The sequence below is a fragment of the Ixodes scapularis genome, unplaced genomic scaffold (assembly GCF_016920785.2).
Source record: "Ixodes scapularis isolate PalLabHiFi unplaced genomic scaffold, ASM1692078v2 PGA_scaffold4__175_contigs__length_147842914, whole genome shotgun sequence".
Lineage (NCBI taxonomy): Eukaryota > Metazoa > Arthropoda > Arachnida > Ixodida > Ixodidae > Ixodes > Ixodes scapularis.
The window spans coordinates 40,012,946-40,024,798 of record NW_024609879.1 but is presented as its reverse complement, the minus strand read 5'-3'; the positions used below and the strand labels follow the sequence as shown (position 1 = coordinate 40,024,798).

At 44.3% G+C, this 11,853-nt stretch overlaps 2 pseudogenes; both read left to right on the top strand.

Annotated features, from left to right (window-relative positions):
- The first annotated feature begins 4,272 nt into the window (after positions 1–4,272).
- On the top strand, positions 4,273–5,956 carry LOC121047357 (annotated as a pseudogene).
- A 173-nt stretch (positions 5,957–6,129) lies between these two features.
- LOC121047355 lies at positions 6,130–9,966 on the top strand (annotated as a pseudogene).
- The last annotated feature ends 1,887 nt before the right edge of the window (positions 9,967–11,853 follow it).

The window sequence follows — 11,853 nt, the reverse complement described above, 5'->3', positions numbered from 1 at the left end:
ATGGAAGTTTTTTTTTAATTATTATTTTTATTGGACGGCTGGATGGAGATTTGCATGCACGCGTCTACGAGAAAATGTTTCGTGAAAATACACAGCTTGTAAAAAGTCGCTGGGAAGTTTTGAAAATGGACGATTGACTCCTGGTGTTATATCCGGTCTCCCAGCCACAGTATCACGAGTGTCTCAAAATATATAAATATCTTAATGCTTTAACCCCACGGTGCATAAATAGCAGGTTTTGGCAGAAATACGCTCAAAAGTATTTGGAACACTCCTGGTATACATACACGAATAGCAAAAACACGAACATTCATCGAAGTGTATTGCTATACGTATAGCCAAAACATTCGAAAAAAACACATGCATTTTGAAATACAAAGACAGGAATCCATATTCTGGGGTCAAAAAGAAAGACCAAGTTACATGCGAACAAAAACATTATTTTTGATGTCCTGGTGCACCCATAGTGCATACGAGCAACACAACGAAGCATAGTCGAATACAGGAGATTTTGTTATGAAATCAACAAGTGAGTTCTCATAGCATGCTGGATCCTGAATTAAGCTCGAATCAAATTTACCGCAGAAATAACATCTTGATTTTTGGGGCATCATAAGGGAAGCAAGAGATTTTCTCACCGTGGCTTGAGCGCAGTTTTAATTCGGGATCTGTTATCTTTCCGAGAAAAAATCGCAGGGACATATAAATTAGTTTTGTGCCCTCTCAAATAACCATAGAAATCATTATGTTTATGTGCCATCCGGACGCCTCTTTCGGCAGTGACTTTTTAACGTCACTGTAGAATGAAGTGCAAGGTACCCGTATCCTTTCATCTGTTAGATTGGCGCGCCGCCAGAGCCTTGAACTTTTTGAATCAACTGGAGTAGTGAACGACCTAAAGCGTGGAAACACGTTGGTTAAGTTTTTTCTTCAATAAAGAAAATAGTAATGTGCGGTCAGCGACATAAAACATCCTAAAAAAACTTGGTCTTGACTTTCTGCGTCCCGGTCAACGATTATTTTTAAGACTGAAAAAAAATGCATCGGCCCTAACATTATCTAGATACCAAAAATACACAGGAAACTGTAGTTCGATACAGAAATACACGAAATAGAGTTAAAACATTATATCGCGACGCGATACAGAAATATAAATGCATTCTACATTTTTAACATGCTATAGACTATAGAGCTACATTCGTAGCGGGATACTGCCCAACCCTGAATGTAGTGCCATCAGATGCATTGCTAGTTTGTCTCATAATTATTGAATAAAATATTTCCAAGTGAGTCAATTTATACCAATAATCAAATTAAAAAAATTTACAAAATTGTAACGAAACACAATTTTTGCTACATCAGTCACTGCCGGCCGAAATCTTCTTACCGTAATTTAGGCCTACAACCAATATATTCAAAAGCACAAGGGAACATATGTACGGATATAGTTCTCTTGTTTATTCTTTACACATTTTTTTTTTCAAAGTTCATAAAGCTTTCACTCATGTGGTTTCTGCGAGTGATACGTGCAGGGGGACATTATGCGAGTGGCTAATCACCGTGATATGTCGGCTAATTATTAAAATTCGTTAATTAACTTTTAGTTTGTAAAAATAGACATGGTTTCAATCATAAACTTACCAAGCGCAATCGAAAACCACCGAATAAACTATTTTTAGAAAGACTTGAAGCTCGTAAGGAACTGGGGGCGCACGAAATTTACCATTCGCGCACCAGGCGCAAAGCGAGCAGTGGCAGAAAGCGATAATAATCTAATCATGCGCGTTTCGCCACAGCTAGCTTTGCACCTGGTGCACAAGTGGTAACATTGCTTCGTCCCCAAGCTTCCCACGAGCGTCAAGCAATTTTAAAAAGAGTTGATTTAGTTGTTTTTTTATGACGCTCAGTAAGTTTGTAATTGGTACCATATTTCAAGTTTAGCTAAATAAAAAGTTAAACAGCGTTTTTTTTTTAATTTGCTTTTAACAGAGGTGCGATTAACCTTACCCGAACCTTCATTTTCCTTACACTTTCTTTGCGAGTACAGTGGCAATTGTGTGGACGAAGCTCCAGAAGCGAGATCCTAATAAAGCGATAATCTCGGCCCGTTGTGTCCCTGTTGCGCGACGTTTTCCTTGAACTTCCTATAGACGGTGACAGCCATTAGGAGTTCAGAGCGAGAAAAATGAAGTCTGGAGAGGAGGAAGCTCATGGATTACGGGAGCGGAAAGGAGGAAATATCCGCTTCTCTTTACCATTCCGTATGCTTCCTCCTCCCCAGCCTTCTTTTCACTCGCCCTCACCTCTTAACCTGTTACCCACTATACTATCAAGTTGGACGAGTGCATCTCTTCGAGAACACTCAGTTGCTCAAAGCGACCTTATGCTGTAGTGAAATGGAGCATATTTTTCATGAAAATAAGACCAGAATGAATTGCGTAGGCGTGTTTTCGCTCACAGGTCTTTTTTTTTTTTTCTTTTTTTGGTAAACAAGGAGCGTATAGAAATTAGCGCAATCATTTAACGAGAACTTTGGTAAGCGATTTCTTATAGCCTGAAATAGTTTGCGCCATTTCGTTTATTTTCGGCCTAAACATTGTTCGAAAATGCAATATGCTCATTTGCAAAGCTCCTCAACAACGAACAATGCAGAGAGTGCATTGTTCGTCTATAACGAACAATGTTAATAAACGAACAATGCATTGTTCGTTTATTTAAGTTTATTTTCAGACCTTTTTTTTTTTTTTTTTGTAGATCTTTTGAACGACGTACGGATGCCTTTGACTACATCTAATGCAGCATTTCTGACATGCATTTTGAAGAATCATAATATTTGAGATGTGTGTGTAACTTATTACGCCCTATATTTGGGGTGTTAAACAATTACACCGTATTTTAGGGAGTTAGAACATTACACCTTACTTTAGGTTGTTTGAACACCTACATGTTTAATAATGTTTGAAATTGCACCTTTTTCTATTCTGCATCCTAATACGAAGAATTGGTTTAGCTGTTTAGCAGGAAAAAACACTAACAAGTGTCAAACCTTTGTTCATCCTGCCCCCCCCCCCCCCCCCCCCTCTCTCTCTCGCGTTCCAAAGTGTTCCAAAATGTTTTAAAGAACATAAAATCGTTTGGAGATTGCTCCCCCCTCCGTAGAGCACAAATGACGGATATCACGCCGGAGCCTAGGACCCTGAGAGACAGGCTGTATTTTGTTATTGGTCTTCTAATACACAATGTTGCCAAAAGCTAGCTGAGCGAGGATTTCCGGATATTGGCAGCTTTTAGTGCAGCTGCTTCTGCAGCAACGACACGCGGGAAGTTTCCGAGAATCGAAGCTCGGCTTCCACCAGCGAGCGAATCGCTGTGCCTGCGCGGGTCTTGCCAGCACTCGCGGCGTCAAGGGGTTCGGTAATCAACATTGGCGGCCACTCCTGGAGTTGAAAGTTGTGGTCCCCGACTGTTTGTATAAGTTTGTAAAATGAAGCTTAGTTCAATTCTTCAGCTTGTCTGAGTGTTAAATTTAGTTTATAAACGAGGTGTTTCAGTGGACGATTTCAAACATCCATAAATATAGGGCTGCTCGGGAAAAAAAAGAAATTATTTCCGTGAATCAATTGCCAGCAACAACGGACGTCCAGTTCTGCAAAAACATACTAATTAGCTAAAAAGTAAAGTAAACATTTAAGTGTACGTTGTAACTAGAGACAATAAAATATATAGTTTTAATTAGAAGCTTGCCGAACATTACAAAGAATCACGAAATAACGCGCTTAAATAGATATAAGGTACCTGACAGCATTTTGCAGCATTCCGAACAAAAACGCTACATATGAACGCATTTCTGCGTTTCGCTTTGTTCTCGAAGCGCATCTTGCCGACCGCGCTCCTTCTTGCCGGTGGCCGAGACGCGGAACACACGTGCGCCATACTTCGCCCTTACTATAGCAAAGGCGAGGCGACAGTACCGCGCCTTCGCCACCACGGAGCAGGACCGCGGACGAAAGGTACACTCCAATAAGACACCGAAACCTAAAAATGCGTTCAAATGGAGCGAATATCTTTTTAACACTTCAAAATTTGAGAGGAGGAAGAAGAGGACGAGCTAGGGATGCCACGGCTGTGGCGAGCTCCGTCTTTTTAGGTAAAAAACTCCGGCGTGATCGCACCGACGGCACTGATGACGGTGCCGAAGCGGACGTGCCCCGCATCGGATCCGTGTGCAACCAAGACTCCGGCGCCGTCGCATCGACGCGCCGCAGCTGCCCGATGCCGGTCGACGAGGAGCCACAAGGCAGCACCCAGGGTGGGTCAACCACCCCACAGATACACCGGGTAAGCTCCTTTCATGGCATGGAAATAGTTGAAGTAGCGGGGACAGATATTACTCCAGAACAAGTAACCAAAGAAGCGAGATGGCTTGACAGCTACCGCAACAGGAATCGTAGAACCCTCGCGGAGCTTCGCCTAACAGCAGAAAAAACAAGCAAAACAGCTGGAGCCGGCGCAGTGCGTACCAGGTATTCCACCAAGCGACGCGCTAATTCGAGACCGAGTACTCCGCGCCGCAACAGTAACAATCGCTGAGGCGGAAGACGACGTATATCGCTAATGCGTGGGAAAAAATATTATAGTCATCAGCACTCCAAGTATGGCAAACGCTGAGAAATACAATCAAATCAGAGAACTCCAATTCAGACACACGCACTACGACGCCACAGCCTACGCAACCCCACCAGCAGACACCTCCAAAGGCGTAATCCACAATATTCCGGATTACGACACTGCGGAGGTCATCACCAAAAGCCTCATCTACAAGAACAACCCCCCATCCTGCAGGTCCGTCATATGGGAAACACCAACTCAGTCATCATCATCTTTGAAAGCCCAAAGGTACCATTCTACGTCTACTACAGGGGCGCGGAGTACCGCTGCTACGTCCACAAGAAAAAAGTCGAAGTGTGCGGTCCCTGCGGCCGCATGGGTCATCGCGCGGACGTATGCCCGACCCCTGACAAGCAACAATGCATAGAATGTGGTGCCCAAAACCCCACGGACAATCACAACGGCAACCCCAGCTGTGCGCTATGTGACAAAGACCACCACACGGGAGACAAGCGCTGCCGGAAACGCTTTCAGACGCCTTCTTTCATCAAACAGCGCCAGTGGGAAAAATGGCGACAACAGCAACAAACACTACACAACCGGAGCGACGGAGACAGAGACCCATTGCTATCAAGTCAAGACGGCAAAAAACAGCGGAGGCCCAACGCCCCTCCCGATCCAAATCAAGGAACACGGCCGAGAGCGGCAGGGCATCTCAAACCAGATTTCCATCGGAACATAGACCCCAAGCGAAACAAGAAAGTAAGAATTCAAACAACAACAACAAGATGAGCTGGGCAAGTGCAGTCTCCCAGTCTAAACCCACTATGAAAGAAAACCCCACCCTCCCCTCATCTCACAACAGTGAGCTTACTAAAATAAAAAAATGCTCGAAATACTACTAGCACAGAATAAGGCCCTGAAGGCCAAGATCGCTCAACTCAAGGCAACACCACCTGAAACGGCTGCACCCGCAGATCCAGAAACGACCCCTATAGAAATATATGCACCCCCGGCAGTTGTAAAACCTACAGCACAAGATGCGGAATCAGATTCCGATATCGAACACCCACCCGCGAAACGCCCAGAGCGGTAGAACAATCCCCTCATTCCCAGGGGACAACCGCCCGCGCCGGCAACTTTAAGCGTAATATCAGGGAAAATCACCAGGGTCATTGATCTCAAATTCGAAGTAATCCATAAAACCTTCCATACCATGATGACACAATTTGCCGAGAATTGTAATGCCAGAATTACGGCCCTAGAAAACGCCCAACAGAGGCCCAGCGTAGGGCCCATTAAAGTAACTAAGCCTTGCAGCCGCCCGACTAATGATGGCCAGGATTAGCGGTAAAAACACTGCGCACATCATATGGCAATGGAACTGCCGCGGATTCCGCCGTTAGAGGGGGAATCTCCAGCAGTTCCTACAAAATAAAAATTCCGAAGTGCCAGACATAATTGCACTTCAAAAGACGGGGGGGCAGGCCAAATTATCAGGCTATACCTCCTTCTGTGCCGATGTATCGGGCACAGGCAACGCGACAATCACTACGGTAACCAAACGAAACATACCGGCGCTCCTGCACGAGACCGGCATTACGTCGATAGAGCGCGTCCTATTGGAAACTATTCCTACAGCAAAGCGAAGAACTGGCAGTCTGTTTCTGCTCAACATATACAGCAACCCTAAACAGCAACACCGATTTCTCAGTCTATTCAGGCAAGCAATACAAGTAGCAAACAAACAACCCCTAGTCATAGTAGGCGATTTCAATGCGCACTACTCTGCATTGGGTTATTCCACCGATCACCGCAAGGGCCGCCTATTATGGCTTGACGCACAGCAGGAGCAACTAACGTTACTCACAGACCCGACACATCCCACTCGGATGGGAAACTGCGTCAGCGTAGACACTACACCAGACTTAACCTTCACAAAAAACGCGTCAGGTGCCACATGGCTTAACACGCAAGAAAACTTGGGAAGTGACCACTTCATAGCGGCCACCATAATCCAGACGGGTCCCGCCAAACCTAAAGGCAGACGAATCCACCTCACGGACTGGGACGCTTTTAGGTAATCACAAAGAAACAGGAACGAACCTAGCGTTTCTGAGATAATAGACATAAAGGCATGGGTCGACAGCTTACAACAAAATGTTATCCAGGCGACCAAAACCATACCAGAAGAAGCTAATATCCAGGCGGCAGATGCCAAGCTACTTCACATGTGGGAAGCAACAGCTAGCTTACAAAGACGACTAAGCCAACACAAACTGAATAGATTCCTGCGCAAACGCCTAACAATCTTAAACAAGCAAATTGAAGACTATGCGGATCAACTAACACGCCAAAACTGGCGTAGTGCGTGTGATGGCATGGAAGCGCAAATAGGCATGGTCAAAACATGGCGCATACTCAGATGCCTACTCGATCCCGAGAATAGTAAGACTATGCAGAGGCACAACCTCGGCAAAATAATCCATACCTTCCCGGGATCAGACAAAGACCTAATCAATGAACTCAAAAATCGATACCTCGGAAACCATACCAAAATGCCCTTGCCCTCATACACGGGAGACCCAAACCTAATAATGGACGAGCCTATTACGGCAGCAGAAGTACGCGAGGCCATGCATAGTCTACGAACGCACTCCGCTCCGGGTCTAGACAGAGTAAAAACAAAACCATACGAAACCTGGACGATGATTCCATAAAAGCACTAACTATTTCAACAAATGCTGGGAAACTGACCATATTCCTGAACAGTGGAAGGAAGCTAAAATTTTAATGATACCAAAGCCAGGCAAGAGGTTGCAGCTAGAGAACCTAAGACCCATCTCGCTCACCTCCCGCCTAGGCAAACTCCTGGAACACATCATCCTTACTCGCTTAAACAAACACATGGAAGACCACGACCTGTACCCTCACACGATGATTGGATTCAGGCCCAAGTGGTCCACGCAGGACATTATGCTTCAAATTAAACACCAGATAATAGACGGTGAGCACATTTCAGAACTCGATACACGAGTCATTCTTGGCCTTGATCTAACCAAAGCCTTTGATGATCTTCACCACGAAACCATCCTAACACAGCTAAACAAACTAGGAATTGGCTTTAGAGCTTACAATTATATAAAAGACCTCTTTACAGACAGGACAGCCACTATTACCGTCGGTGGGATAACTTCGGAGAGCATTTCGCTCAGGAATAGAGGGACACCCAAAGGGTCGGTCCTATCTCCTTACTTCTTTAACATTGTCACGGGTGGTGACCAAAAGAACAATAAATAAACAGAAAGAAATAAACGTTTAATGTGGCGAACTTGTGCCAAAAATAAAAGGGTACAAAAGAAAACAGCAGAGCGTCGCGGGCGTCGATGTCGGCGAAACCGCAGGATCGAGCGCAGGGGCGAGACTGAATGCAGATCGCCACGCGGAGCCCCTTATGTACACGTGTGGGCTTCTGGAATAATCGGCGTAGAAGGTTTGGCGTGTAGAACATTCCGACCTCGAACAAGCAACATGGTTCTCGAATTTGCCAGAACATTACTTTACAGAGTCAACAAAACTGTGCCTCCGCGGCCAGGAATCGAACCCTGGCTTTCAGCGTGGAAAGCAAGCGCGATAACCGTTAGGCCACGCGCGAGCTGCCTACTTGGCCAGCTGCGCGCGCGGCAATATGGCCATGCTAGGATTGCCAAGCAAGCTAGGATTGCCAAGCAAGCTAGCCAAAATCCCTAAGCTACATCATAGCTTATATGCAGACGACGTGACACTCTGGGTAACAGGAGGAAGTGACGGAGAAATACAGGAAACTTTACGAACAACTAAAGGACTCCCCTGCTCCCCGCAAAAGTCAGAGTTATTACTGTATAAACCTACGTGCAGAGGTAGAAAAACTTCCTCCATACCCCCTCAAATCACGCTCAGATCTAACGGATTGGACATTCCAATAGTATCGAGCATCAGGATCCTTGGACTTAGAATACAGACCAATGGACACAACAATGAAGCGATAAAGGCACTGGACTCACACGTGCATCAAACGACAAGACTCGTTTCGCGCGTCGCCAACAGACATCACGGCATGAAAGAAAATAATCTACTCAGACTGGTACAGGCTTTCGTTATATGCAGAATAGTCTACGCAACCCCATTCCTACAACTAAAGAATGATGAACGTTCCAAAATTAACCTCATGATCAAGAGAGCCTATAAGCAGGCTCTACACCTCCCAATTACCACCGTGAAGGAAACGTTTGAGGCTCTAGGAATACAAAATACTATTGACGAGCTCATAGAAGCCCAAAGAATTGCCCAGCTGGAGAGACTCTCGCAGTCCCCGACGGTGCAACATATTCGCCAATCACTCGGGATTACATACAGCACCCAATGGGGACCAAAGCTGGACATTCCCATAGAGCTCAGAAAAGACATACACGTCCCACCGTTACCTAAAAACACCCACCCTCTGTACAACCAAGAACGCAGAAAGGAAAGAGCCAGAGCCTTACAAAAGCGCTTTGCAAATTCTAAAGACGTGGCCTGTGTAGACGCGGCCGAGTATTGTGATCGAGACGCCATGGTAGTGGCTGTACTTGATCAACAAAATCTAACCATCGCTGCAAGCACAGTCATTACAACCTCGGAGGAGGTCGGGCAGGAAGTCGCAATCGCCTTGGCATAAGCTTCATTCTCAGCCAAATTTATAGTCAGCGACTCAAAGTCAGCTATACGAAACTTCGCGAAAGGGCGCATTTCGCCCGAAGCCCTCAAGATTTTAGTCCAGGTACCCGAAACCCGGTGCAGATGGACACAACTCGTTCGGGCACGGCACACTCTGGTCTCCCGGGAAACGAAGCTGCTCACAGTGCGGCCCGAGAATTGGTCATCCGCGGCCGCACGACGACCTCTCACGATGAGCAGCTCGAATCCCTTCGTCGTTCAGGTAGGGAGCGGATGGTGTCCTATAAGGAAGTCCTGCAATACTACAGACAGGACAGGGGGCATTACCCCGCCGCTCACAAAAACTTAGATAAAAAGCAATCAGTTACTTGGCGCCTTTTACAAACGCACACTTTCCCAAACCCAGTGACATATAGTCATCTGTATCCGGGGCTATATACAGCAGATTGTAAATTATGCGCAGGTAGGGCCGATCTTCACCGCATCATGTGGGCCTGCCCCCTGATAAGCACCCAAAAACGCACCAACTCATTACCTCCTCTTCCCATTACCACCCTAGAGCAGTGGGAGACTGCACTGCTTAGCTCAGACCCGGATCCCCAACTTCGAGTCGTCCAGATGGCCGAAGACGCCGCCAAAGCCCAAGGCCTGGGCGCCGCCTGAGAAAAAAGAGGACGGGCACTTCCACTCCCCTCCTCTCTAAACCCCATCTTGGACAAAACAAAGTTTACTACTACTAGTCTACTACTACTACTACTACTACTTCAAAATTTGTCATTTCTTTATATCCTTTGAAAATTATTTGTTTTTGTGGTTTTCGAATATGCTTAGCAAGTTTCTTTGAAATCATTTGTCCAATCAAAGCAGTTCCCTCTTTCATATCTACTCCGCTTTCGCATATCTGCAACCTTATTTTAAGTACCGGTATCTTTCCAGAAAAAATGAAAATAGCGAAAGTCTGTGTGATCCATAAAGGTGGTCCCAAGAATAATATGAATAACTATAGACCAATATCAGTACTTCCAGTCTTTTCTAAAGTAGTGGAACGCGTTATTTACAAACGTTTAAGTCATTTCTGTAATAAACATAATATTATTACAAACAACCAGTACGGTTTCCAAAAAGGTAAATCAACTGAAATGGCACTGCTAAATATCAAAAACAAAATCATAGACAATATTGAAAATCAGTGCTATACTCTGGGTGTTTTTTTAGATTTCAGGAAGGCCTTCGATTCTATAAAACACGACATCCTACTCCTAAAGTTACCGCTGTATGGAATAAGAGGCAGTGCGCTAAACTTGATAAGCAGTTACATGACCTCACGTTTTCAATATACCGTCCTCAATGATATGCGCTCTCCTTTAGCAAAAATTCGATACGGTGTGCCGCAGGGGTCGATTCTCGGGCCATTACTTTTCCTTCTTTACATCAATGATATAGTAAACATCCCACAAACACCTAACATAATTTTATATGCAGATGATACGAATGCATTCTTTACTGGTAGCTGTTTGGATAGCATAGAAAGAGAAACAAATAATTGGCTGGAGCAACTTCATTTATGGTTAGGCTCAAACCAGTTAGAGCTGAATACGGCAAAGACTAAGTACATTATTTTTAGAGCAAAAAATAAGCCCATAACTAGCGAAATTAGTATATCTTTTCAGAACTCGAATATTGAACGCGTGGAATCCTTTAAATTTCTTGGTGTTCGTTTTCACGAAAATCTACACTGGACTTGTCAAGTGAACGAACTCCGAAAGGATATTTCTAGATCAATTGGTTTAATTCGTAAGCTAAAATATCTTCTTCCAGCCTGGTTAAAAAAACAACTGTATATATCTCTGATTCACTCGAGGCTGCATTACTGTTTATTGGTCTGGGGGACGACTACAGCAAGTAATATTAAGTAATTATTTACATTGCAAAAACGCGCAGTTAGGTCAATTGATAATTTACCTTGGACTGAACCGACTTCCCCTAGCTTTATTAAACATGGAATATTAACGTTAGACAATCTTTTTTGCCTAAAGGTCGCAATTTCAGTTCATGCTCAAATAAACACGAATCCCGCGATATTTTACGAAACATATTTATTTAAGCAAACAAATTACAATTTGAGACACCAGCAGTTTTCAAAACCTAAAATAAGAACTAATTACGGTACACAAAAAATATCCTACCAGATACCCGATCTTCTTAACAGAAATTATTGGGTATTCGAATTAGCCCAGACAATAGCGTCCGTGTTTCTTTTCAAAAAATACCTTACGGTGTACTTCAATGTGCCTGTGTGTATTCCTAGTATAGTTCACATCAAAATAGATTGTACATTTTTTGAGTATCATATTTTTATCTTCTCAGATATTGTTTTATTTTTTATTTATGCTGTTTTTGATTCATTTCCTGTGCCCTGCTGCTGAGTGCTGTAACGGGGGTTGGGGACCTAGTCAGGTGATTCGTTTTCGCCTTTTGTCCCAACCTCCCTGACAGTTGTGTCAAAAATAAAATAAACAAACAAACAAACAAACAAACAATTTTGACAAG